At 48.7% G+C, this 4,712-nt stretch overlaps 1 long non-coding RNA gene across 1 annotated transcript; it reads right to left on the reverse strand.

The window, feature by feature from the left end:
- Positions 1–2,273: 2,273 nt before the first annotated feature.
- Positions 2,274–3,272, reverse strand: LOC123480207 (uncharacterized). Its single transcript, XR_006656119.2, has 2 exons — positions 3,149–3,272; positions 2,274–2,534 (listed from the first exon to the last, which is right to left on the reverse strand). It is a non-coding gene; the product is annotated as an uncharacterized lncRNA (long non-coding RNA).
- Positions 3,273–4,712: the final 1,440 nt, after the last annotated feature.

Raw genomic sequence — 4,712 nt, forward strand, 5'->3', positions numbered from 1 at the left:
TCTAGAGTCTTAATCTGTTCTTTCATTTGGGCCATGTTTCTTTGTCCCATTTTGGCAGCCTCTCCGTGTTTGTTTCTATGCATTCGGGAATGCTGCTATGACTCCCTGTCTTGGTAGCATGGCCTAATGTATAGATGTCCTGTAGGGTCCAGTGGCACAACCTCCCTATCACCCAAGCTGGGTACTTGAGGTGCACCCTTTGTGTGGGCTGAGTACACCCTCCTCTTGTAGTTGAGCCTTGGTTGCTCTTGGCAGACCAATGGGAGGGGTTTACCCAGGCCAGTCAGCTGCAAGGACTGACTGTGACAACTGACCACCAACTTCCGCCCTCCGTAGAGGATCAGCTGTGTAGGGGCAGGATGGTGGTACTCTAATGTGGTCTGTAGCTGCCCACTGGGTGCGCAGGCTCTGGGTTTTCCCAGGCAGTGCAGGCCAAGATCAGCCCCCACCCGTGTTTTGCCTGAGGCCACTCTGCCTGAGATACAAGCAACCTGAGATGGCTGCTGCTTGTGCTGGGCTTGCAGATTCCCAGGAGCAGTCAAGCTGTGGATCTAGGCTGGCTGTTGTTAGTGCCGGGCCTGGGGCCAGTTAGCAAGTGGTATGGGGTCTACAGGCCCACTGAAGCTGGTTGTTGCTTGTTTGAAAGGATTTAGGAAGTTGTGAAGCATGAACCATGACCAGCTATTCATATGGAAAAGCAGCTTTGGTGGGCCTCTAAGTTGGGTAGGAATGAGTCTCTGGGGATCCCCAGAGCTGGGCAATGTTAGCCAGGCTGATGGAGTCTCAGATATGACACCTTCCTGCCAGCTCTGTGGCTCCGTGGAGGGAGGACTCCGAAAAGGGACAATGCAACAGACTCTGCTTGTATTTCTGTCTGGGAGAGAGCTGTCCCCCAGCTTTCACCTTGATGCCAGACACTTCAGTTCCTCCCTGAATGCCACTGGTGCCTTTCAAGCAGCTACCCTGGTGCTGGAGCTCAGAGGGAGTGAGTCTGAGTAAGTCCGTGTGTGGGTTCTTTAAGAGGAACTACTTGGGACTCCATACATTTCTTCCGCTGACTCAATCCCTGCTGGTTTCTGCAGCCAGAAGTTATGGGAACTTATCTCCCTGGCACTGTAACACTGGGCTGGGGGGCCTGGTTTGGGGCTGGGACTCCTCGCTCCCACGATATCCCTCCTGAATTTTTATCCACCACACATGGATGTGGGACCAGTCTGTTCCATGTCTGTGCCCCTCCTACCAGTCTGGATGGGTGTGGTCTCTTTAATTCCATAGTTGCCAGACTTCCATTCAACTTGATATCTGATAGTTCTGAGTGATAGTTGTTCTATATTTTACTTGTAATTTTGATGTGGTTGTTGAGGAGGTGAGCCATGTTTACCTATGATGCCATCTAGACTGGAAGTCTGCCCATCACTTGTATTTTAATAGGGAAACCACAAGGGTTCTCTAAGGGTAGAGTTTCAGCCTCTGACTTATAAGGTGAGTGTATAGATTCACCTGCATAGGTTGTGTGTGCGGCAAGCTCAGGAGTTCACTTAAGACACTCTTTCCCAGTAAACACTCTTGTCTGACCAGGAAGGTGGGAAGAACACATAAAAATCCTGCTTCAAATGCCAAATTCCCAGCTCAAAGCTGATAAGGCATCTCTTGTTCTCAAAGGTCACAGCAGCTGGAGAAAAGCACACTGCCTGCTCCTCAGGGATCTTGGCCTCATGCCTTGGTGGAGTCCTAGACACAGAGATGGTTTCTAGCCCCAGGACATGACCAGGGGCCAGAACAGCCAGTGCAACAAGGGTGTCGCTATCCCAGCAGGGGGGCTAAACAATGAAGGGGGAGGTTCTGGGAGTCAGGAGTCTTACGGTCAGAGGAGAGAGTTGCAAATATGGGAAGGGAGAGACCCAGATGCACCTGTGACACTGGCTTATGAAGGATGGCAGAGCTTGTCACCTTAAACACGCCACATTGACAGGAGTATCTTGAGCTGACAGCAACTGGGAAGAAGCAAATACATAAAAAGGCTTCTGCCCTCCCCCTATTTGCTTAAAAACCAGACACAAATTTGTAGAAAGTGTCCCCCTCCCCTCTCTTCCAGGAAGGAGAGACATTACTCATCAGCAACACTGTACACCCTGAGCAGCCAGAGCAGGCCCCACAGAATGTGCATGACAACCTGCTCTCCAACCCTTCACTCTCATTAGGTTCCCCAGACATTTAATGTTGGGGTGGTCGGTGCAGTGGGCTGTGAAAGAATTCACAAAGGGCAGAAAGAGCAGAGAGTCAGGTTTTTATTCACTCTCCAAGAGAGGAGAGGGGCATGGTGTGGAGGGATACCCGGCCCTGAAGGGTGGGGGCTGTGAGCTTTCATTAGGTGATTGGGGCGGTTGTAGAGCAGGATGTTTCCACTGTGCTGCCGCTTGTCTCAATGCTATCGTTGGGTGCAGGGTCCACTCTGGTCCTTGCAGTCTGCACGTTCTGTTTCATAGGTTCCTGGAGCCTCTGCACCTTCAGGGTGCTTCAGTAATTTTCTAGTCCTGAGGATAAAGGCCCATGAAACAATTAGGGTCAGTCATACTTTCTGGGGTCCCCATAGCTTTGGCAAAGAGGGCCTGAAAAGGGAGCTTTTGTTATTTACCTTCCCACAATTGGCTGCCCTAGAAGTGCAAAGTGCTTTCCCTGTGTCTTGTCACTTCTCGGAAAATAGTTTGGTCTTTTGTTAAGTTGCTATATGAGCCCAGGTTTGAACCACCCCTTTCTGTTACTCATTCTGTGGAAGAAAATTAGCCACATACTCAACCTGACAAGTTCAAGGGAGGCCTGTGTGGTGGCCTTACAAACTCAGAAACCTAAAGTAACCAAAAACAATGGTTTGAAATTAAAACTTATTAACTAATAGTAGTTTATGGCAGGTAGTCACATCCTAGGTTCTAACCTTTCCTGAAAAAAAGTCAATCTTTACCTCAGCTGAGCCTGTCTATTGTCTTTTTGCATCTACAATAACATGTCTTTGGAATGTCTGAGTAATTTCCTTTTTTCTGGACCCCTCAAAGCACAGATACTGGACCACAGTGAAGACCACAAACCTCCTCGTTGTTACTGTTATTGAGTTAATTGTTGACTGTTAACTGTCCTGTACCCACCTACGTACCTCGAGAGCTGGTTTGGAGGTCCTAGCAGGGGAGTGCAGCTACTCGTAAACCCTTGACCAAAGACCGGTCCTCCCCTCCAGTTGGGAAGGTCATCCTCTTCGACTGAGTGCACAGCTTCGGGAGGGGCACACATGGGTGGGTGACAGAGGAAGGGGACACCCGCCTAGCCAGCCAGATCAGCGAATCAACCCTGGCGATCAGTGGGGTGACAGATGTCACAGCCAGATCACCCTCATATCCTGTACTCACCCATGTAAATGATGTGTCTATAATTTTACTTTTTTATCCAATCCCAGAGGTTCCCCCCAACCCTGCTTTGCTTTCTCCTGCCTCCCTAATCCATCACCAGTGGATTTCATGTAACCCCCTTACACCTTCTCCTTTGATTGTAATGTATAAAATAAGGTACAAAACTGCCATTTTCTGGAGAAAATTCTCAATCCACTGAGATTTTGTTTCCTGGCAATTGTGATCAGTTTGGCTCAAATAAACCCACAAAAATTCTCTACAGGTGTGAACATTTCCTATGTTGACAACTGGGCGCAGCGCCTGTGTGCACGTGTGCATGCTAACACACTCCTACTTGTTTTTCTCCTTTCCTTTGGTCTTTTGTCAGCCTATGCTACAGGGCCCTGGCTGGAAAGCATAGGAGGGTACGGGGGAAAGAATTCAAGTTTTCCTCCATCACACCTGGAATTGAAGGGCTCCACATAAACTCATGACTTCCCATATATGTAGATATGAGATGTATGTGGCTGTGCTCGTGGGGAGGCCCTGGGAGCAGCACCACAGCAATAGCAAAGAGCACACACACTGCTCAGATTGCAGTTTCTAATATCACCCTCCAAGAATGCCGGACTCTGGAGAAACAGCCAAATCCAGGGATGGGGCAGGGAAGGCAGAAAGAGTGCCTGGAGCTTCATATTGGACACTTTAAAAAAAAAAAAGTTTTCAAAACATGATGGAAACTTGTCAAAAAGATACAGACACTATCTTGAAAAGGGGCTCCTGCTGTCCCAAAACAGAGATAATATGACAATCAAAATAAACAATAACAGATTATAACCCATGGAATGAAAAACTCCCATAAGTCCTCGTGGACATAAGTAAATGAATGAATGCAAGGAAAGTATGATGAACAATAGAATACTTTCTTCATCTCAAAGTACCTCTTCACAGGGCACTTACTAATGAAAGGGCCCAGCAGCCCCATCTCAATCCAGTGCTCCCCTGGGCACCACTGCTCTCCCCACAGACACCTGCTTTCCCACTCTGGGGCTTTGCTCAGCCTGTTCTGCCCCCTGATATGTCCTTATCCTTCCTCCCTCCTCCCACCTCCTCTAATTCTACTTATGACTCAGAATCTGGCCCAAAGGCCACCTCCTCCACATGGCCCTCTGGGATTGCCCCTGCCAAAAATGACTTTAGAATCCTATTTAATTTACTCATTCAACACTGTTATCCTCCTCCTACTGCTTGCTGAGCAGGAGGACATGGGAAATATCAGTCTGGGAGCTCCCCCTCTGCAAGTGACAATGAAGTGAAAGCATTCTGGGGTAGGGC

The sequence above is a fragment of the Desmodus rotundus genome, chromosome 9 (assembly GCF_022682495.2).
Source record: "Desmodus rotundus isolate HL8 chromosome 9, HLdesRot8A.1, whole genome shotgun sequence".
Lineage (NCBI taxonomy): Eukaryota > Metazoa > Chordata > Mammalia > Chiroptera > Phyllostomidae > Desmodus > Desmodus rotundus.